Source organism: Orbicella franksi, chromosome 11 (assembly GCF_964199315.1).
Source record: "Orbicella franksi chromosome 11, jaOrbFran1.1, whole genome shotgun sequence".
Taxonomy (NCBI): Eukaryota; Metazoa; Cnidaria; class Anthozoa; order Scleractinia; family Merulinidae; genus Orbicella; species Orbicella franksi.
The window spans coordinates 6457210-6481803 of NC_138155.1; the positions used below are offsets into that span (position 1 = coordinate 6457210).

Genomic DNA, 24594 nt, shown 5'->3' on the forward strand with positions numbered 1-24594 from the left:
GAATACTAACGTTTGAGATTCAGGTGGGCTGCTTTTTGTCTCCGCGGTAATGTTGCAGTGATTATTCATTATTATTCTATAACAATACTACCGTTGTTCTATACACCAGACGCAAGTCTGATTTGTTGTGTGGGCGTTCTGCAAGATTTGCACTTTCTGTATCAACAGTCTATTCTGTAGAACTTGGTATGCTAATTTCTTCTATTTTCATTGTTGGCACAGGAACGTCTCTAGAAGATCATGAATGCTATCTTGTGGATATGTACGCTGTCCATGTTAACGCCACAGAAAAGTGCACAAGTATACCGGGGTAAGTTAAATTATTACTTAAACTATTACTTAAATTAAAATATGAATAAGTAGTACAACTAGGAACCACGTCACCTAATTGTCTGAAATAAGAAAGACCAACATAACCCAGTAATATTCCTCCTTGAGATATTTGTTGGGTCTTTGTCCCTTTATTAGTGCGGAAATTCGTATGGGAATAATGAATACTTTTTACTCACTTTGACCTGTTAATTTATATTACCCGTTGCATATCTGTCAGTAGATTCGAAACACAGGGCTGATTTGTTAAAAATTGGTGGCACGTTTATCTTGCATTTGATTGATTACCCTTAGTTAAAGGAAACTGATTTCGTGCCACTAGAATATTGGGAATATTGTGAATGCTATCGTGTATTCACAATATTCTAGTGGCGCGAAATCAGATTCCTTTAAACTGCGAATTTATTTTCAATCGTAACAAATGATCGATGAAGCTACATACCTCTCAAAGTGACGTTGTTGTCGGCAACAATCGCTTAATTTAATCCGTTGACTAAACTTTGCTCAAGAAAATACCATTTTTTTCGAATTTAAAGGTACCGATCCTAGTTTTTCGAGCATCTCAACTTTTTCTGTTCTTGTTTTTCTTTATTTTTCCAAGAATTGCTCAATCGAATTCTAAAGGGATGAACTGGTCTGCATCCGTTCAAGTCGTTGACAAATAATGAAACACCCAGACACCCAAACTGACAATACTGGCTTTAGAAAACGAAATCATCGCAAAACGTCTAAGCGAATACTTACAGGGTGCATTGTACAAAACGTTTTCGATCAAGTGCACTGCTCAATGAAGTGCATGCGATTAAAATCGACGTTACCGAATTTTCTTATACTTTCATGGCTTGAACATATACAAGCTTGACCAAGAAAGATACGGGCATGCGACGGTATACGTGACGGTGACCGTTACAACAAGTTTGAAAAATAATCTGGCTGCACAAAAGCGTCGAGAATGTTGATGACAGAGCAAAAAAATTGATAAGGAAAATTCGTGCATGTCGAAGTAAACAACGCTGCTACTAAAACTGTCTGACTTTACATATCGATACTTCATCTGTAGTTAAACTGAAAAAAGGCAAAGATTTGAAGGAAAACTAAGAGTAAAAGCGTTCATTCTCCTGTTTACTGCATAATATTGCGGAACTTGAAGTCTATTCGGTGGATTTCAAATTAAGCCGGGAATTGGAAGTCGCTCAAAATCACACATAAATAATTGTGTAAATGTGTCAAACTTGACCCAATCAACGAACACTGGCCACTTTTCCGGACAGTGACGACGTCAACAGACAGAATCAGTGGCTTAGTAGTTCAGAGGTTCATCTGAGCTAGGACTGCAATTCACGTAACAGTTCTTAGCAGTTTTTAACGTTCTGAAACTTCTTTGATCGCCTAAGATCGATTCCTTAACGTGTGTTTGGAATTTACTGAGACCCACAGTCAACGTGTCAAAACATAAGTGCCGCGTACTTACTAACCTAAGTCCATCTCTCTCCACTTATATGATAACGTTTGTTCCGTTCCTTTTTCTTCTCTCTCCCTGTTCTTAGCCACGTTATGCAGTCCACCTTGTTTACTGGTGACAAACACATCGGACATTGTTGCCATTAACTACACAACTGCAGCTGCTCATTCTATTATCTCGGGTCTAACCAGAGCTGTTGCCATAGATGTCCATTTTAGCTTGGGTTACATATTTTGGAGTGATGTAACAGAACAAAACATCAAACGCTTCCACATTGACGTAGCAAGCACGACGACAATTGTCACTGGCATTGGAGTTTGTGATGGACTGGCGGTAGATTGGAGGACATCACAGCTGTACTGGACTGATACGACAAATGACAAAATATCGATATCAGATCTTAATGGCAATAACCAACGCAGCCTCGTTTCCTCGGAACTGGAGGAACCCAGAGCAATAGCTCTGGACCTCGATAATGGGTATGCATTATTGTTATTAATGTATCTTTTTAGAATTTATTTCTGGTTACAGAAGCTAAGATTTTTCTCGAACTAACAAACTTATGTCACTCCGCTCAATCACTTAAGAATCGGTAACTCGAATATCCTAAATTTATACAAGGGCGTGATTTCCTTTACCTTAGATGTAATAGGGTTATAAAAGATATGGTTATTTACTGATTTTAGGGGAAAAAAATACAACACGTTGCTTTACCTGGATTATCTATGTTTTACAATTCTTTCCTTCGTTAAGCAATAACGAATTGCATATGTAGGATCATGATTATTGGTTCAACTTCTCTGGACATATTGATACGGAGTGAAATTTGTGTTCCTTCGCTGTTCTCGTATCATTCAGGACAATTGGAGGTGTGAGTTATATTTAGGGAATCTTTTGCTGACATGCAATTAATTGATTGATTGATTGATTGATTGATTGATTGATTCTTTCATTGAGGTTAATGATCTGGACTGACTGGGGAGTTAACCCTAAGATTGAAAGAGCTTCACTAACTGGAAATCAAAGGCTCGCCATTGTAACAACAGATCTTTCCTGGCCTAATGGTATTGACCTCGACAAAGGAAACAAACGAATATTTTGGGTGGATGCGGGAACTGACAAGGTCGAATCGGTCGATTACAATGGCAACGACAGAAAATTACTTTTTCAACAGAGTGGCTTACATCCGTTTGCAGTTGCATTAATTCCCCCTTTCTTATTTTTCACGGATTGGAATACGTATGACGAGTTTCACCAACTGGACGCCTCGACTGGGGAAGTGCTTCGAAGTTATAGCATCAATGATGGGCAGCCTATGGGCATCGTACCGTACGACAGCTCACGACAACCAGCTGGTATTTAAAAGGAAATTTCATGTCATGAAAAGAGCTCGTCTATTTTGCAGTGATTGATAAACTGTCTGTCTGCCTGCCTGACCACCTGACTGACTGACTGACAGACTGACGGACTGACTGACTAATTCAGTGATTCGTTGATTGGATCGATTATATTGAAGTGATCGATAAACGGCCTGCCTGCCAGACTGACTGCCAGACTGACTGCCAGACTGACTGACTGACTGACTGACTGACGGACTGACTAATTCACTGATTTGTTGATTGGGTCGATTATTTTGAAGTGATTGATAAACTGCCTGCCTGCCTGCCTGTCTGCCTGAATGACTGACTGACTGACTGATTGACTATTTCACTGATTCGTTGATTGGGTCGATTGATTGATTTTTTGAATGACTGTTTGATTGATTGATTGATTGATTGATTAATTGATTAAATGATCGATCGATCGATGAATATCAAGTTTTCTATCTATCTATCTATCTATCTATCTATCTATGAATGGATGGATGGATGGATGGATTGTTTGTTTGGTTGGTTGGCTGGTTGGTTGTATATATTGATTGATTGACTGATCGATTAACTGATTGATTGATTAATTGACTGATTGATTGATTGATTGATTGATTGATCATGATTGATTGATTGATTGATTGATTGATTGATTGATGGAAGGTGTATGCAAAAGCGCCAGGGTAACTCGCTTACGAGAGCTTAAACCATATTGAATCGAAATTTTGCCTCATTAGCAGTATGATAATTTTAAGACATTTAAGGTCGTCTCTTTTAAGACATTTAAGGTCGTCTCTTTTAAGACTGATAGGGTACAGTGCATGTGCATTTTTTCTTTAAATTTTTGAATGCTTTATTCATGGGACGAGCCAATTTCGAGAAATCATCCGGTACTTCCCATTGAGGAGTTTCCTGCTCTTGCACTACTCAAGATTGCGGCAATGTTACAACCCCTTATTATCCAATTTTCGCTTTATTAACTGTCAAGCCGTCTCTGACGGGAGGTAAAAACAAAAGAAAATTCAAACTTCTAGCTATAAAAGTGGCCGCGGTCGCTTATAACAGGTGGTCGCTGACAAGTTCAGAAGTCCCAAATAGAATGATTTGACTTAAAAACTTTTGGTGTTTTGAAAAACTGGTCGCCGAGGAGAGGTTGTCGCTTACGAGAGGTGGTCGCAACCGTGTTGTCTTCAGCGAAAGGCTTTTTTTTTTTCTTTTTTTTTTTTTTTTCACCTGTACAACGCAACTTCACTTATTATCATCCTCATAATAATATAGAAAGATAAATACATACGTAAACTTTTTACATTGTTTCTAGATTCTATGTGTTCTAGTTCAGGAGTATATCATGTGTGTTCTTGTAGGTGTACATTATAAGCGGGATCGAGTATCTTCTCTCTCTTGTTTTAGTTAAAAGCGCTGGCGCCGATGGTTCTGCTTTGGTGGTGCTGCCTTTGGTCTGCTTTGGTTCATCAGCAATTTCGTCAATTGCTATGCTTGTGTCTAGGTCTTAATTCACTTTCGTGCCTAATAATGTCATTTTACCATGTACACTGTTGTGCTCACTAAGTTTATTAGTGCTCACGCCATGAGGAAGCCGGTATTACTGCGCGCCATTATGCTCGTTTACGTACATTATGTGACAAACTTTCTTTTACATTGTGTTTCTTTGAAGCTTCAAGTCCTTGTGCTGTTAACAATGGTGGATGCAGCCATTTTTGTGTCGCAACAAAATCTGGTTATGAATGCATTTGTCCTACTGGTTTGGCAGTAAAGCAAGATAACAAGACCTGCGAAGACAGTAAGTCTACTGAAAAAAAGTGGAAGCATTGCGTCTGACGACGAAGAATATAGTTAGCGATTTTACTCCATGCTACCCAGTCTAAAAAACCGCAAATTAGATCGCAACTCGCACATTAATTCAGTTCAAATGGAAACAATTGCTTTTCGTTGCCAAGCCGGGAACAAGGTCGACTTTTTTTATACAGAAACGTAACTCCTGAATTATCTTTAACTATATTATACCCGTGTAACAAATTTAGTATGAGCTTCTATATAAGTTAAGCGAAATTTTCAACATTTTTTTTTAAACCAGACGTTTATTCATGTTGTACTGTCCTCAACCCGCCAAGTGTAGTTTTAAATACTTCTTTGTTAAAGGTCGCCTCAAACCCATAGTCTTCACTCTTCCTCTTGAGATCCAAAAATAAGTTTGCTCTAATGACTCCTTTGACGAAAAAGGAGAAGAATATATTAGAGATTTTGACCCTGTCAGGAGCTGTACAATAAGTATTTCTACATCACCGAGAGAAAAAAGTCAAGCCGTCAAATCAAGGTATGTGTTTTCATTTACTTCTTGTAATTCTTATCGTAGAAGTGAAGAAGTTTATCATTTTTGCTGACGCCGACGCCAAATCGACGAATATTATTTCACTGGATGTTAACTACTTTGTGGTACAAATTTTGTTTCGTCATCTTGGAAATCAACGCCCAATAGCTTTGGACTTTGACCCCGTTGAAGAACGTGTGTACTGGTCAGACATAGCAGAAGGTCTCATAATTAGCGCTTTTTTCAATGCAACTGCTGTGAAAATTTTGTTTCGCTGTAACGTGAAGAGTCCTGAAGGCTTAGCCATTGACCACGTGGCAAGAAATATTTACTGGACTGATACAGGGACCAATAGGATTGAAGTGGCTCGGCTTCATGGAACAAGCAGGAAACTGCTCATCAAAGATGGACTTGATAAGCCAAGAGCGATAATTCTGGATGAGAGAAATGGGTAAGTTAATCGGATGCCGTAAAATTGGAAGGTCGTAAAGTAATTCTTTCAGCATTGTTCTTTCTGTGAGGTGAAATCAGCCGGCGTGACATACGATAAATATTCGTCCCAGCATTCTTTTCAAGATAACATAGCTAATAGCATTTGCTCATAATAGTGCAGATACTGTATTATTTGAAGCGAAATTGGTTACTAAAATAGAACCTCGATTTAGTTTAGTTGATTTTGTTTTTTGGTCTTTGTTAATTAACACCACTTTTTGCTCTTTCACGTGATTTTGTACTTTTATTAATTGTCACTTGTAATTACGTAACCACTAGCACCTTAATCTTATTTAAAGCTCGTTTTTATTCAAAAATTGTAATAAATGAAGGTCTCTGACCGAAACGTTTTTTACTAAATTTTTTAATCTATTTTACGTCAGAAGTTGTCCGTCCTCACAATTTTTTAACTTTCTATGTATGTATGTATGTATGTATGTATGTATGTATGTATGTATGTATGTATGTATGTATGTATATACGTTTTTTTTTCTTTCAGCTCGTAACCACTCCCAGACAGAATAATCTTAGCGAATTCAAAAAAAAAAACTTTCCTGCTAGGTTTTCGCCTTGATTCGGGCGAAGCCCGAATCCAGGCTAAGCACACAGCGACCTTAAACCAGGGAGGGCTCCGTCAAGGCCAGGCTGGGCACATGGCCCAATGACTGGTCTATCTGCTGGGGGCTTGCTGGGGACCAGCTGTCAAAAGCAGGCGGGGGAGGGTGTCTTGTACTGACACCCCCAACTAGCTAGAATTTGGGTTTTCAGTGTTAAATAAGATTGTAATTGACTGTGTTTCTGGGTATTTTACTCAGTTGTTTGACCTTTTTTGAGGCTTCTGTGTTGACATGGCACTCTGCTAGAGTGGTCCATGCCACGTGCATGCGTGTGGGGCCAATCTCCTAGCCAGGGGGGTTGTCAGAGGACTTCTGGCCGCTGGAACTGTCTCTGAGTCAATGCGGGCATGTTTTTGCGAATTCGGTTAGATCTATTTTTTCACCCTAATTGAATGATACCACTACTTCAATATTTAAAATCAGCCATCAGCCGATCGATAATTTGTCCAAGGAGGAAAAGCTTTTCATACTTAGGCATTCATTCAACTCGGATATCGATGGATGTATTAACCTCTTGTATTGCTGCGCGCCCCTTGTGTTCTTGCCTTATTCCGTGTTCAATCACAAAATGTTTCCGTACTCTTTGACGCTTTCAGCACGATGTACTGGACAGATTGGGGCGCCAGTCCAAAGATCGAGATGGCGGGGATGGATGGTTCAGCGAGACTAGCCATTGTAACTGGAAACCTTGTTTGGCCAAATGGACTTACTATCGACCAAACGACAAACCGTCTCTTCTGGGCTGATGCCAAACTAAACAAAATTGAGACATCAGACCTTACTGGAGGAAATCGACAGCTTATATTGTCATCTGGGAACAACATCCATCCTTTTGGCCTAGTTGTGTACAACAGCATGCTGTAGTGGACCGATTGGAATATCTTGAGCGTTTCAAGCTTCAATTTAGCCAGTGGAAATCAGGATGTGATGGTAACTGGCCTGCAACTGCCGACCGACATTCACGTGTTTGATCCTTCCCTAATATTTTCAGGTTAATTATTGGATTGCTTAGTCTTTAAACTATTAACAGTACATAGTATATGAACCTAAAATGATTGCTTTCTTTTTGCTAATGTCATTTAAGAGTTGCTATGCACTAGTGTAAAACTTTTTTTAGCTTTTATAATTACCTGACATCAGGAAAGTTAGAAAAGCAAATGACAAAATACAAAGGATCCAAAAATCCACCTGTTTCTTGTTCTGTCTGTTTTTGTTGTTGTTGTTGTTGTTGTTGTTGTTGTTGTTTTTTTCTGAATCGAAAGTTACACAGATAATACATTTCTGAATTTTTCTACCATCGCGGATGAACATATCTATCTGGTATGTTGCTTTACGTTCAGAGACGCAGACTCTAATAGATCAGCGTCAAAGACATTGCAATTGTAACATAAGTCCGAGGCTCTCAAGACTAAGCTCTAAATTTTCCACTTCTTCATTGCATTCAGATCTCCTCTGGTAAAAAGGGGAGTTTAAAGGGTTTTTTTTTTTTGGTTCTCTGGGACCTTGAAGTCTTGTTAGAAGACTGAGATATTGAACGTTGACTATTGCATCGCTTAATTTCTATGTCATTAGGACCCCATAATTGTTCTCAAGACAATGGTTTATGCAGCTATTTGTGTCTTCTAAAGCCAGGGGGATTTCAGTGCGCATGTCCAACGGGTATTGCACTCAAGCCGGATGGGAAAAACTGTGATTATGGTAAGGATGCTCAAGTGTTTCCGCAATGAGTTACTTTTTGTGTTCCCCTACATTTGTGCTAAGTTTGAGCGAAATCGATGATTTGAGCTGCGTCACCACCTGTATTTTTTCTGCTTGGTTTTCTTATGGACACATTCTGAAACATCCTAGACTATCTAATGCGACAGATATTCCATGATTTCTTTACTGATCACACCTTTTTTCTTTTCTTTTTTTTTTTTTTTTTTTTTTGGCTTTGTTTTTCCCCCATTAACTCCAAGGTTTGTTTTATAAGAGAGGCTCTGAAAAATTTATGATCTTCGCTGAAGCCGATTCCGGAGAAATTTACATGGTTCCTCTCGCGGTAGAGGAAAATCCTTGCCTTCCCCTCGAAATCAACACAAACATCTCAAGACCGGTGGCAGTTGATTACGATCCAGTGGAAGGAAAGATTTATTGGACAGATGTTACCTTAAAACTGGTGGCTAGGGCCTTCCCCAACGGGTTTTCGGTGGAAATCATTGCGCATAATAATGTGGAGACACCTGATGGGCTGGCATTGGATTATGAGGGAAGAAATATTTACTGGACTGATGCAGGGACAAGTAAAGTTGAAGTAGCGCGATTAGATGGGTCATTCAGAAAGAGCCTTATCACATCAAACATTGACAAGCCAAGAGCTTTAATCCTTCATCTGGTAGAGAGGTAATTCGGAGATGCAGAGTTCTAACTGATTGCTTTTAGTCCATGTTATATTGACTATCATCTAAAATGAGCTCACTGCGTAATCTGGTGCAAAAGCTGCAGCATTTGGGATAAGTATGTTGAACGTTATTATAGAGACACGAGGTTGTTCAGGCTGGAAGATAAACCACTCGTAAAATACATACGCAACTAGTTATATAACATCTTTCCTCCAGGTAGTTTCTCTCTGTAAACTTTCTTCAACTCACATATCATGACGGTGTTTGTTAAGTCGTTTGCAAAAAAAAAAGGACTACCCAACCAATCATATTCGAGTTGTTTTAATTATCAAAATGTCAAATTTTATCCTTCTAAGTTAATTAAATAATCGATTTTGTCACTTATTTTCTTAAGTCTTTTGGACCTTTATCATGTTAATCTTTTCGCAGATTTTCTTAATTAACGTCATAATGCGCGAAGTCGTTTAGACAGAAATCACTACAAAGTCATTAAAATCCCAGGGAAAAAAAATCAAAATACAAATCCAGTATCCTGTTTATTTATGAAAAATTTGTTATTTAGAAAGATGTACTGGAGTGACTGGGGATCATCACCAAAAATTGAACAAGCCAACATGGACGGTTCCGCCAGGACAGTTCTCGTTAGCTCCGGACTTGTGTGGGTAAATTCACTAGCCCTGGATTTCGAAAACAGACTGTTGTATTGGTGTGATGCTAGCCTTGATCAAATAGAAAGAGTTGACTTCCAGGGAAACAACCGAGTGCTCATACTTGATTTATCAGCTGATAACCTGCATCCGTTTGGACTGGCCCTAACTGACAACGTTCTGTACTGGTCTGACTGGAACAACCAAAGTGTCCACAAATACAATATGACCTCCTCTCTCAGTGAAGTATTGGTTCAGGGAATGGGAAGGCCAATGGAATTGCATATTTATGATAAGACAAAAATCTTTAACGGTAAGCCAGCATCGATTTGATAAAATGTACATTCCCTGGGTGTCCTCCCGGGGGTCAAGCGCTGAACTGTACAGGTAGAACGAAGTGAGTTGGTGCCCATTGACAGTTCACAAAGTATGTTTTGTTAAATTGTTTGTTCATTTATTAGATGAACAAAATACGAGAAACGTTTTGGAAGTGTTATCTACCAAGTCTCTCTTTAGGTTAAGTCCTCACGCTCATTTCAAACTTATGAAACTAAAACAAAAGTGCCTAAGTAATAACCTACTGTAATTATACGCGACTTTCATTGCTACTACAGCGTGTTGTGTGTACGTACTGCCTCGCAACTCTTCTTACCCAGTCGTGAATTTTTTTGTCCAGTGTACGTTTCAGGCTTCAATGTCTGTTTCAATCTGTATTTACGGTTCTAACAATCTTATATCTTCCACGTTCTAGAGTTAAGCGATACATTTGGAGGAGAGTGTGGAAGACATTCCGTCTTTACTCGCGTCTTCCTTTTGAACTTTGAAAGAAAAAAGAAAAAAACATAGGGACCATAGAATTAAAAGGAAAAAGGGCAAGTCCCGCTTTAGTCACGCGTTAAGTTCGTCGTGAAATATATGCATTTTTTAAACGCAAAGCCAAGACAAAAAAATAACAAGGTAGCTCTCTCTTATCTCATAGGGTCAACCAGCTGTTCTCAACTTAATGGACACTGCAGTCACATCTGTCTTCCAAATCCACAAGGACATCAATGCTTCTGTCCAGAAGGAATACTGCTGAAGTCTGATGACGCCCTCACTTGTGAAGGAGGTACTACTCCATGCTGACTGTCAAATGATGCTCGAATATTCCTGCGTGCAACTTTATTAAGCAGATTCAAACCAAGAATGGATGTTGAGTTTCATGGGCCATAAGTTTTCACTTTCAACCACTGTATAGTAAGACCAAAAGTAGAACATCTTGACTAACGCACAGTTCTCTGCCAAGATCGGCTAAAAATCTCTAAAAAGCATTTTCCTTGAGTACATGTTCTAGGGTAGTACATACTAGTTACGCAGTGGTGTTGAGTGGAGCATGAATTCAATGTTTTAATTTTGTGAAATAGTGAACCGCTGCCCACAGCTTTCGGCACCACTCCACGGCAGTCTAGAGCCTTGTTCCAATTTGCCAGGAAAAACTTGTCACTTGTCCTGTGAAAGAGGATACATCCTGAATGGGTCACCAGCACGGACATGCAACAGCGATGGGACATGGACCGGCACTCAGACTCAGTGTAATGGTGAGTGTGCTATTGTCCCTTGATAAAAAATACAAGAAATAAATGAGAAAAACTCGATTATGCGAATGAGCAAGATATATGTGCGCCATATCTTTCCCCGTTGTTTTCTTTTGTTGTTGTTTTTGTTGTTGTTGCTTTTACGAAACTCCTCTCGTTACATTAATTTGAGAAAAGGGTGAAAGCCCGCTTCTCGACTAGTTTTGTTTAAAGCTAGAAAAATATTCTTTTTTTCACACGATTCTTGGCAAGCTACGTATATCGGAGACTATATCTATATTGAGTAGATGTTACATAACAAGAAGTACCTAAACATGTATATCGCATCGTGAGTGTTAATATTACAATTTTATTGAAGCATGCTTTAATTGCAAGCAACGTAGCCTTACGTATAGTCAATTAGACTACTGCTAATAAGCACCAACGACCAAAATATTCGTGCTATGGCTTTCAGCTGTTACATGTCCAGCTTTACCAGCACCGTCCAATGGCATCAGGCAAAATTGCACAGGGACAGCAGTGGAGTATTACAATACAACCTGCCTCTTTGTCTGCCATCCTGGATATAATGCAGTCGGCTCCTCATCAAGAAAATGTCTTGAAAATGGAACCTGGAGTGGCCAAGAGTTCGTTTGCCAAGGTAAAAATATTTATAACCAGATTAAGCTTGCACTATTTTTTTTTTCTCAAAAGATCTAAACGCTTGACATTACATCATTGCATGCCATTAATATCATGTTTTTATCATGTACTAGTATTAATAAAACAAATTCGTACGTTATAATCAAAGCTGTCACCTGTGCGCCTTTGAGCATCCCTGCAAGAGCCATTCTGCTGACTGTGTCCTGTGGCAATACGTACGGATCAAACTGTGTCTTCGGCTGCCAAAGTGGATATGGCAGCCCTTACGGGAATGTTACTAGGACGTGCTTACAGTCTGGACAATGGAGTGGAAACGCGATCAACTTTACAGGTACCAGGCAGTATTCGTTTTAATGCACCATACACCGTCTAAAATACTACTCAGTAACTTCCATCTGAACTGCAACACGCTAGGGTTTTATCAACAACTTAGTGCAACTCAATATTCAAAGCTACTGATAACGAACACCATCGAAGAACTCCTTGGAAGGTTTCATCCGAATAACCAAAAAACAAACAAACAAACAAACAAACAAACAAACAAAAAAACGGAAACGGTATAATGCTAGCTATGTGAGAGTCAACTGAAAGAGCGGCCTTGCTAAAAAGATCCCGTGGCATATAACATATAGTGAGTTGGAAGTTATTTCAGGACTTCACTACATCAATTGAAGTACTGGTAGCTACATCAATTTAAGTACTTGCTGTGATACTAAACCGATTGTTTAATGTTGTGTTCTTTCATATTTCAGATATGCTTCCTCCAACATTTGGCATCAAGTGCCCAGCAAGTCCATTGCTGGTATATGCAGAACGTGACATGTTTTCAGCAGAAGTAAACTGGACAGAACCAGTTGCCACTGATAATTCAGGAATCATGCCTAGGGTGACGCCGAATTACCAACCGCCACAAAGACTCAGTCAGGGAACTCACGTGATCATATACACTGCAGAGGACCAATCAAAGAACAAAGCAACTTGTAGCTTCACTGGTAAAGTAAAAGGTGCGGATTAAACATACACGAAGTTTCATATATTTACTCTTGGTAACATTTGTTTCAGCATATCTGTAATAGCAAATTGTTATATAGGATATAGCTTACAAAACGTGGCGTTGCATCTCACCATCTCCCCCACCCCCCCATCTCTGCACCAAAAAACACTGTTTTTAATATTTGTGGCTGCCTCGTCTTAAGTTTGTTCGTGATGTTAATACATTATTTTAACAGTTTGCTCTTTTCCGACGGGCAATACAGTTCTATTTAAATGCTAACCATCAATTAAGTGGTCATCATTTTAATGTCAACAGTTATCAATTGCGCATCGCTGATGGTAGACCAAGGAAGTCCACTGCGCATGAGCAGCTGCGGTAGTCATTTTGGGGTACAATGCAAGTTTTCTTGCATGATTGGTTATCGTTTGAATGGCTCGTCAACAGTCACCTGTGTTGCCCCTGGCAACAGACCCCCTGGATCATGGGATAACCCGCTGCCTATATGTCAAGGTAAGTTATACAGATGACAGCTTTCATATAATCAAGCGATCCCTTTTATCTTTACGCTCGGAATCATGCTCAATCGAGCTAAAATGTATTGGCAGTCATCAAGCTGAAACAACAACCATGATGAAACAACAGGGTATCCTTGTAATATTTGTTTGTTTAATTTTAATTGACAAGTTTGGCTCAATAGTTGATGTGCTGGACTCAGGAACTTGCATTTTGTGTGGTCTAAACAATGCATATTTAGCAACTGATCTTTTCGTTTATCTGTAGCTATAACATGTACTTCTCTGCCTTCTCCATCTAATGGAGTTAAGACCGGCTGTACTCACATCGGATCAGAAACTTATAATACTCATTGCAGTTTTACATGCAATGTTGGCTACACTCTGGTTGGTTCGCCGGCTAGGCGGTGCCTAGAAAATGGGACTTGGAGTGGAGACATGCCTTCTTGTCAAGGTAAGTAAAAATACAACCTTTACCATCAAAGGCTGTTAGTTATGCAGTTTTGAAAGCTGTAAAAACACCAGGCACAATGACTCACTTTGGTAGGAATATACCTGCTCCATTTCATGGTTAAACCTTTCTGTGGGCCTTTGCCGATTACGACTGATGGTTTCATAGTAGAGCAACAAGACAAATGAAAGGAAGATTAAACCAGAAACAGCTGCTTCTTTGCAGAATATTGGAAGTATGTCGGGAAAAACACAGGCTTGAAGAGTGTATTACATCAAGTTTAAAGTTCTTAATCTCAGGAACAGTCTTAACACAAACATTACCTTAGCATTAACGCGTCAGAAGATTTTTATTTCTTTGTCCGTTTATTTAGTAATCAGTTGTGGCGCACTCACTCCTCCAGCGCTTGGTGTCATTTCTCCACCTTCCTGCCTAGTTGGCAGTAATTATAGCCAGACATGTCAATATACTTGTGAAAGACTCGGATACGTTCTCAAGGGATCTTCTGTAAGAATGTGTGATACTAACGGACAGTGGACTGGGTCAAACGTAACACGTTGCAGAGGTAAAGTGACTTAGTTCAACCTAATGTAGACTGTTTGCTTATTTTCTTTCCTTCTACCTGCATTTCTTATTATCAGAATATTAATACGATGAACGTCTTGGCAATCATTTAGAGGAAGTACTGATCTACTTCTGCCTTGTTAGAACTTAACCATCATTTTCCCTTATAATCACTGGTGTACTGGTCATCAACTCTTAATGCGTAGTCTTCGGTATTCTCAATTCTATTTCTTTTGTTTCGTTTTGATTTTATTTCAAAATGTAGAAGCTTTAACAATTTGTTTATTCATGGTGTTTGTCTCCCAGCAAACTGCTTGCTTTAAAAGGCTGTCTTTTTCATCGTTTGTAGATACTGCTCCTCCTTCATTTAATGACACCTGTCCTAACAATATGGTGTTCTATGCTGCTGAATGTTCGTCCAGCGGTTTAATTACGTGGAATGAACCAGTGGCTACTGACAATTCTGGTCACGTGTCTATCAGCTACCCTACCATTCGTTCTCCTGCCAACCTTAGTATCGGTCTGTACAGTGTACTTTATTCTGCGATAGACAGCAGTGGAAACCAAGCTAACTGCACGTTTATAGTTCAGGTAGCAAGTAAGTCAATCCTCCTGTCATGAGGAAAATACCATGATAAATAGATATATACTAAAGAGAGAAATGTTTGCAAGACTTAAATCACTTCTGATTATATCATATCCATAGTTTTATTTTAAAGATGCGGCTTTTCTCTAAAGACAGAACTGAACTTTTCTGATTCACAGGAAAGTCTTGTACTATTCTTCAAGCACCAATACACGGGGCCATAACTTCTCTTTCGTGTGGATTTTTATTTGGTTCCCTGGCTTCCTTCTCTTGTGATAAAGGATACCAAATGGCTGGGTCTCGACAGCGCTCGTGTAGAGCAGATGGAACATGGTCAGGCGACACAACCCTATGTAACAGTAAGTGACTGCTACCCACGTCTTTTTGATTTGCATACTTTGTGACGCAAAACGGAAATTTCGTGCAGCACTGTTATATCATTATAGGACAGCATCACACTGGAATTGATTGCTCGCGACATTCAGTAACTTGTTGCTTCCATGCATAATACCTAATTGTATATTTTTGGATCGCTTCGGCAAATCAGGCTCAATTAGTTTCCCGATAGCCTGAACCATGGCCTCACTAATCTCAACTGACATACCGCCGAAGCGTACCAAAAAGATACGATTGTATATGAGAACCGTGTTGACGTATGCGAAGATACAAGAGTCGCTCGAACGATTACTGGATGTCGTTTTCCGTTATTTCCAGAATAACCAAGTGTAAGTGTTATCGGCTGAGGCTGATAATATTTGCAGTGACCTTGATAAGTCTGGATATCGCGAAAAATCGAACTTAGTAATTGTGTTAATACATATTGAACAAACATAAGTTTCATTCACTGTTAGTGAAATCAATTTAGTTTGAAGGCTGAATGTCCACTTCATGCTAAAACGTTTCTGTTCAGCTGTTCGTGAAAATTATCCCCTTTATTTATTCTACCTATTACGACTTTTTCCGTGGATTTTTTGGTGTTTTCCGCTTCTGCATTATCCACTTTATTTCTGCATTTCGTAAAAGGGAATGTGATCGAAACGAAATCATCTTTGTAGCTGTGCGACCGCGCTTAACAAGTGACCAGTATCTAGAATTGTCTTAAGCCAACAGATTCTATGGAAACTGAGAGCCTACAGTGTAATAAGTATAGGTAATCGTATGAGTGCAAGTGCAATTAAAGACTTCCGCAACGACTGATATTTGAAAATTCTCTCAAACTTACACAAACCTTTAGGGGAGTGTACTGTGAAAGAATTTACAAATATCACGAGTTGTGTAAATCCTGAATTGCTCGAACCTTCATACGATTACTCATTTATTATATGACTGCGAAAATCACAAAAGTTCACGCGTTAATTTGCACTGTGGTGCAAATTAAAAATAAACGACAAATTGGCCCGCTCTCTCTCGAGGAATGCACTTAGCGTTTCTATGCTGTTACTTTAAACATATACAAGTAAGATATCCTTGACCGTGCTTTGCTCCTTTATCAAGCACTGAAAGGAAAGAAAGCGAAACACGTGCCGCTAGCTATCAAACTTAAACTCATTGAGCTTTATTAAGAAACAAAGCAACTTTTCCTTATTCCAACGTTATGTACAAGAGTCCCAGTTATCTTTCAAAATGGTTCATAGTTCGTGTTTGCTTTCTTCCAGTTGTTAGGTGTCCGACAATTACAGCGCCAACAGATGGAGTGATATTTCCTTATCCATGCACTTCGATCTCTGGTGTAAATTATGGAACAGATTGCTTCTCTATGTGCAATGTTTCCGTTGGTCACCGACTGGAAGGTGCACAAAACGTATCCTGCCTCGAAAGTGGGTTTTGGAGTGCAGATACTACCAAGATAATATGTAGAGGTATCTAATCTAGATGTATTTTTGTACGTGGTGTATTTACCTGATAAACCAGAGAAATTGAACTTAATCATTTTCGTTATTTAGCTGTTTTGTGTTTCTCCGCGGTAGCAGGTGCACAAGACCATCTCTGACCAACCTGGTTGTTTTTTGTTTTTGTTTTTGTTTTATTTGTTTGTTTGTTTATTTGTTTGTTTTTGTTTTTCCTGTTGATTCTTCAGCTCCACTATTCTCTAGTCTTTCTCTTCCTCTCGACCTTTTCTACACAAAATTGCCTTCATTTTATCTCTTGACCATCCAATTTCTGATTTCCATGCAACCTAGTGTCCTCAAAGTCATTCGTTTTCCTTATCTTCCATGTTTTGCAGACAAAGCAGGACTAGCTCTAAAGCACACTGAGATAGATAGTCCCTCCAAATACAACAAGATAGAGATCCACTTAGAGCATGCTCACGTTGCTGATCCATAATTTAACATTGATATCATCGGCCGTACTTATTGTGCTTGGTACATACTGTCCCTCACCAGATTTACCACACGAATCCTTAAATTTCATGCTGTATAGACACTTATCTTCTGCTTAAAACGTATTTTATTTCTAATCGTGCAATGATATTTCTGCTGTTCTTTGGTATCCATTTAATTAGACTTCGTTATACTGCTATCTGAGTTGTCATTCAGTACAGCTAACCTTCGTGGTGACCTTTAATTCTCCTGCAAACCACCTATTATGCTAAGTGTTCTTCTTCTTGGTCCTCTCCATGTACATCCACTGACGTAATCAATATACTCCTTATCTACTTTGCTCCTCGCAGCACACATTACAAGTTCGGTGCTTAACGAACACAGTCCATTTCGTTTGCACATTGGGGAACTCTATAGCATTATCAGGCGTCTTATCAGTTATCTTATTGGCCGCAAAACCTTTCGTTAGCTTTAGTTCACCTTGCGTAATGAACTCACTGCCATTACTGATTATATTTGGAGCCTATTGATTTTCTCCAGAGCGTATTTGACTCCCCTTGTATCAAGCTTCTACAGGAGTGAGTGATATCGGCTCCCAACAAAACCCCCAATCATACAGAACAAGTTCATCTAATAGATTTACACATAACTAATTCACTTCTGGAATCATCCTCTCCGCCAAGAGAGATTAGTTTCCAATAATCTTTCCAAACTACCACTTAACAGATGTTCAACCTCCCAGTATTCAATGCCCACACGATGTGGAGATTCCCACAGAAACTGGACAACCATTTGCAAGCGCGACGTGGCAAGTACCAAACCCCACCGACAACTCTAACGAGTCCGTAAGCCTCAGTGGTTTGCTTCCGCCCCAAAAGTTGGATGTTGGCAATAAGCACATCACATACATAGCGACGGATTCAGCTGGGCTCATTGGAAGCTGTACATTTTCTATTTATGTCAGAGGTAGGATATGTTTTATCTTAAAGTCATCGAATTCCAATTCTAAACGTGCTCATCTTTTGGAGCTGTTGCTTTACCCATTTCAGCTCTAATAGCAGGAATCCACAAGATTGGATTAGAGTTTCGATTTCCAACTTTCCGTTCAAGTTCTCAAAAAAAAAAAAAAAAAAAAAAAAAAAAAGGCAGAGAAAGCTATGCAGCCCCCACTTTTATGTGTCTCTTGATGTCACCCATTTACAAGGCGTAAAGCGATTAAGAGCTGAATATATTTTATTTATACGAGGTTCTTTTTACAGAATCCCAAGTGTTATATAGAAAAATCAAAAAATTTCCTCGCTACTCTTTACAGAAATTGTTCATAACGTCAACAATTCTTATCTTCTCAACTCACTTAATAATTGTTCCCGCTTTCTTCTTTAAATTTTCTAGAAAATTAAGGATGACTCTTAGCATCTCAGCTGAATAACTTTGTAAATTGCATTATCTTATCAACGTCCTGATTTCAATTAAATAACAAAAATGCGGGTCATTGAGCTTGCTTCTAAATTGTAAGCACTTTAAGCGAATATAAGGGCTGTTTCTACCAGGCTAAGCTGTTGCTATTGTAACCATTTACGCGAAAAGATGTGCAAACCTTTTTTTACCAATGAATCGGTATTCTGTTTGAGATTTCTTACTGTAGAATGAACTGATTAAGAGTGATAGTATTGGTGCATCAATTTATAAGTTCTCAAAACAGCCGCAAACTGTTGTTAGGCCACCTAAATCGTCTATATAACAAAATTCTCGGTTTTAGTTGGCTCTCCACGCACCTGACTGTCATTCAGTTGGCGTGCGATCGCGAAGATGCTCAATAACAGGTGCGTATCCAGTTACAACCTTTTGTAACTATATACCTGTGATTGGACGCTCCGACATCCACGCAACAATTAGCTAGGCGCGCTTTAAAGACTTCCTCCTCTACTGTTTGTAGCACTTCTTCATCTCAAAATTTGTTGCTGGTACCATTAATTAGTAATTAGACCACAGGCCGTAAATTCATTAAGAGATGGTGCTCGTAATTTCAAATGGGCCTTGCCAACGCCATTAGACCAGACCAATTATGATTTCTGGCTGCCATATTAATAACCCATTTTCAAAACATCATTTAAAACATTTTATGGACATTTTTAAAGCCCTGGACCATTTAATATTTTATCATGTAAAGTTTTCAATGTCTTGTTTTAATTGTTAGACTTGCTCTAATGCTTTGCTTTTTTAAAATTTTAATGTGTCTCATATTTTATTTATTTATAATTTTTTTTATATATTACCGTTTTATATTTGAGAATCTTTCTATGTTATCGATTTTCAATAGTTCATCTTTTTATTCTGAAACTATTTATATGAGGGCCACTGGTTTCTCAGTTGCTAAGGTTATGTTGTACCCACAATAATTATAACTAACGTTAATTATCATCATCATTATCATCATCATCATCATCAACATCATTTATATCATTATTATGTTCACAAACAGATCTTGAACCGCCTAAGATTGCAAACTGTCCCGATGACATCCGCAAGACGTCTTCAACGAAGCTGACAAAGATGTTTTTGCCAGGAGTCACTGTCACAGATAATGTTGGCGTTCACTTATTTACAACAAGCAGACAAAATGGAAGCGACTTCACATGGGGAGAGCACAACGTAACTTATACTGCATCAGATATAGCAGGAAATACTGCCAAGTGCCATTTCCAAGTCATTGTAACCGGTAGATACATATAAGTTATTGAACGTTATTTTGTTAAAGACAAAAAGACAAAAGACGAAAAGACAAAAAAAAAAAATAAATAAATAACAAACCCTTGGGAAATACCTGGCAAAAAATGCAAGGCTTGCGCGGGCGCTTAATCAAAAATTAAATTTTAGTAAATCGAGTAACTAGTTTTCATTTATCTTTACCTTTGTAAAAGATTACACCTGTCCGGATTTACAACCACCTTTGAATGGAGCTAAGGCATGTGAGACGTGGCTAAAGGGCATGTTTTGCACCGTACACTGCAATGAAGGTTTTGGGTTCGTGGATCAACCAGAAGCACTGTATGTGTGTAGTCCTAAGGGAGCCTGGATAAATGCAGGGAAAGGAACGCCCAGTCTTCCCGACTGCTCAAGTAAGAGAAGGTGCTATGTTCTAAACGTGTTATTCTAAACAAACCTAATATGATGTGCGGCATTTTCCTCCCATTTTTTAGCACATTATCTTCGTTCAATTTGTACCAGTTTTAAGGTATAATTTCGTACCTTGCGTACTATAATGGTTTAATAAAAATATCATTATTTATATGTTTATTTTATGACAAGATAGTCTTGAATCCGAGTGTTTCGATTTGTTATTTATTGGTCTGGATTCAGCCATACGGACTGTTTCCATGGAAACGGTTATATATTTTTTTTGTTTTTTTGTTTTTGTTTGTTTGTTTTCGAAAGCCGGACAAATCAAAATTTGCCACTAGCCCAAGTGCCATATAATAAGCTACTTACCTAGCTTGCTCGAGCCGTTAAGTGAAATACTGGCCCTTGCTCGTTTTAGCACAGACCTCGGGCCAATATTTCCCAGAGAGGCTATTGCTCTCCGTTATTAAGAGGTAAATATCTTAATATTGCAGAGACTCACATGCCCAAAGAAGCCGTGGTAAATGGAGATGTACATTATTTAGTTGACAAGTGCGGCGGAGAGAGCGTGAACGAAGTCATCGCCGGCAACTTTATAGACCTTTTCAGCAACTCGCCGTTTGGTATGGCTGGAGGCTGCAATGGGAAGTGCACCATCGACAACGTGAGGGTTGAATGCGGAAACCAAACTGAGGCACGCCGGCGAAGAAAGGCAGCTGATGGCAAGCAAGCGTTTAAAATTCCCCTAACTGTGCATTTCTCTTTAAAAGTTCCGTTACCAAGCAACGCCCCCTTATTTGACCTCAACCAGACCAGTCAACAAATATCAAATAACCTGCTCGAGGCATTGAACGAAACAGACCTGACTCTGGATATCAGCGGAGTTATTATAGTATATGATTTATCAAAGCCGCCAGTGTTTCGGCTTACCAGTCTTGTTTGTAGTGAAGGACAAGTCCAAAGAGGGACAAGATGCGGTAAGAAGTTTCCTTTTGCTTTTGACGGTCTTCATTTTTGGTTTTAAATGTTCTATTACATCTAGGGAGAACTCTAACCTGTCTAACAAATAGTCTGTCTTTTAATACTGTCCAAGTTAAACTGTTCACTAACTAGTGTACATATATTTTTTTAAGAAAATAGGTCACCTGACTTTACAAAAATCAGAAAAATTAAATATTGTAGGTACCGTCTTGAAAGGCAAGATAAGAATATACGGTGCACTTACCTTGCTCGCAGTTTAATAGCTTATTAATAGCTAATTGATAGTTAATTAACAACTTAGCAAATTTCTTGCCTTCGTTTTGCAGCATTTGCATTAGTATACAAGTAGAATTCTACTAATAGTAATTAGAACACAGATGCTGACACTACTTTGTTTTGTTTATTCTACTCTTTGTATTAGTGAACTGTCCGCTTGGGTATTTCTTTAACACCACTGGTTGCCAGGCATGCGCAGTGGATGAATACCAAGATCAAGAGGCCCAGACGTCATGTTTATCCTGTCCATCCGGTACAACTACATTTGGACAAACGGCATCAAAGTGGCACGAAAATTGTCAAGGTTACTTGAAAATGAAGCTTTAACTTGTTTTATTCTGTTAAACAACACATCTCTTGGCTAGAGGCAATTTCAAATGCAAGGAAAACGTGATCGCATGATTTTAAGATATGAAACCAATAATTTTTTTACGATAACTACAGAAATTCTCGCGCGTTTATTGGCTAATTTTTATTGTCAATAAGCGGACAGACACATGGATTTATAATTCATGCGATGCGTCTACAAACGAGAGTGGATAGTTCGACAACTTGTTATCGTAAAAAACAAATTGATGTCAGTTTTTAATGCGTCTGTCCTTTTATTGACAATGAATTTCGTCATAACTTTGTCAAAGTAGTCTCCGGATCCACTTGGCTATCGCCTCGTGGATCCAGAGCTACTTTGACAATGTTATGACGAAATTCAAGATCAATAACAGGACAGACGCATGAAAAAACGACGTGAAATTGTTAAATTGCGTCATATTGCTGCATGACAATAAGAGGTTAGCACTAGCAGGCCTGTCAAGTCTTGAGTTGGGCGATGAAGTGTAAGTTTGCTCGCCGCGGAAGAATCCCATAATCTGTCGCCATTTAATTATTTTTGTTGACATGTTGACATTTCCTTTCAGAAATTCCCAGCCCTTCCAACCTTGAAGAACAAGGTTTATCCAAGCCAATTCTATATTCAATCATTGCAATAGGAATCTGCGTATTTATTGGACTGATTGGTCTCACCATCTTTTGTGTGCAGAAACACTGTGTGTAAGTTCTTTCATTACTAAATAAAAATGTACTTCACGAAAGCGTTAAGTTAAAAAATATGTCTATCCATCTATCTATTTTGTGGACAATTTCCTTCGATCAGTTGGTGTTGGATCTAGATGGATCAGCTTCATTTTAAACAGAATGAGTTGAAAACGTTCCAGTGCCCCAAATCAATAAATTGTCTTAACCTGCTTAATTCCTATGTTTTTACGGTATATAACTTTGCATAAGAGTAGGAGTAATTTTCCAACTGCAGTGATGCTTATGATTCGGGTTTATGGGTCACCCACACAATAATAATGCAAATCTCAAAAAACAAACTAAATCTTGACATGAAATAGTGACACCACTCGTAGCCTCTTTAGAATCGATCCATTTAATAAGTTAACCATCCTCATCTTTATCAATTTACATTTATACGCTATATGCACATTATAGTGATTAAATTAACTTTTTTTTTTCAGGATTTAAACAATTTTTTACACGAGCGCGTTGAATATGAGATGCTAGATAGCCAACCAGGCGCGGAGCGTCGAGTTGGCTATAATCATCTCATATCCAACAAGCGCAAGTAGAATAATTGTTTAATTAAAAACGCCACTAAAAAATAGCAGACTAGACTAGAATAACAATAACATTACCAAAAATCACTCGTGCACTTACCATTTTGGTAGAGCATGGTATAATGGCTCATAACCCATGATGGCTAAGCCAATGAAATCTCTCGAATTGCATTATCTAATGATCCAGTTTTTGATAATTTTAATTATTTTATTTCTATAGTGCTGGCAAAACAATGTCACGAAACGAAAGACGTACTTACCCGTACCCAGTGGATGACGATATGGGACGCAGCAATCCAACATATGCTGTTACTGAAACTATTCAAACGAAGGATCCATTTTCTATAGAAATCTGTGAATTTCAGAAGCGCGGTCTTTGTTTTGACAGTGTGAATTACCTTTCGCAAGATGATGCACAAGATGCAGCTGGAAATGATTTCAGAAGACTTAATTTTAATCAGTCAGAGGTGTAGATTCCATAAAAGGGTGGTTTTCTGCACTTTGCCTCTAACATATTGAGTGATTTATATCAGAACAATCACATGCACCATTGTAGTAGGCAAAAACACGAATCGACCATTTTACAGTTGTCTGCTCAGTGAGCTGGCCTTTGTATTGCAGCGAGGCTAGAGTTGACCTTGTTTTGATACAGACCTCACTGCTTTTGTTGTGTAAAACAAGTTGTTCTGATGCTAACTAGGTGCTTTTACATGACAAAAATAATTACTATGATTACTGTAATTATTGAAATAATTACATGGTCTATTATATACATATCCGTGTCAATTTCAGCACAACGATCCTACCTCTTTTTCAAGAAAATACACAGGCTTTTGATATCAATTAATCTCAAGCAGTCTGTCACCAAACAGCCTACTCATCCACCTTGTTTGTGTGTGGCTGCCTGGCTGCTGGTCCCTGAGCCTACACAGCGTGGCGGCCCAGGCTGTCCTGCAAAGTAAATGAGAAGTTCTACCGTAAAAACTGCCCCACTCTGTGGCCCGGTTTGGTATCAGCTGTTTGCCAGGGACCTAGGCTGTCTGCCCCAACCCTCCTTGTAGGGGACTATAGCTGGCTTTCCCCCAATTTTGACTCGTTTTCCATAAATCCAGACATATAGACAGGGAATATTTTAATTAGTCGTTTTAGCATGTAGGTTAATGGTAGAAAAATACTTGATCGCTTCTCTTTTGGTAATTTTTTATCGATTTCTAGACAATTAAGGCATGGCTCTTTCCTTATTGCACCCAAAAATTAGGGGGGGGGTGGTCTATCTTCTCAGGCTTTAACCACATTAACCTAAAACGTTTTCAGACTAATAGGCTTGCAAATCTT

General features: G+C 38.7%; 1 pseudogene across 1 annotated transcript; it reads left to right on the forward strand.

Moving 5' to 3' along the window:
* Positions 1 to 220: 220 nt before the first annotated feature.
* LOC145502480 (uncharacterized) lies at positions 221 to 23920 on the forward strand (annotated as a pseudogene). The gene is made up of 27 exons (XR_014051338.1): positions 221 to 310; positions 1878 to 2271; positions 2750 to 3147; positions 4835 to 4960; positions 5534 to 5939; positions 7194 to 7588; positions 8170 to 8295; positions 8556 to 8979; positions 9541 to 9938; positions 10605 to 10733; positions 11029 to 11202; positions 11654 to 11839; positions 11990 to 12172; positions 12594 to 12845; positions 13151 to 13345; positions 13616 to 13801; positions 14172 to 14363; positions 14712 to 14960; positions 15128 to 15307; positions 16604 to 16807; positions 17996 to 18235; positions 19752 to 19988; positions 20191 to 20388; positions 20884 to 21366; positions 21792 to 21950; positions 22561 to 22693; positions 23480 to 23920. The product of XR_014051338.1 is annotated as an uncharacterized LOC145502480 (transcript).
* Positions 23921 to 24594: the final 674 nt, after the last annotated feature.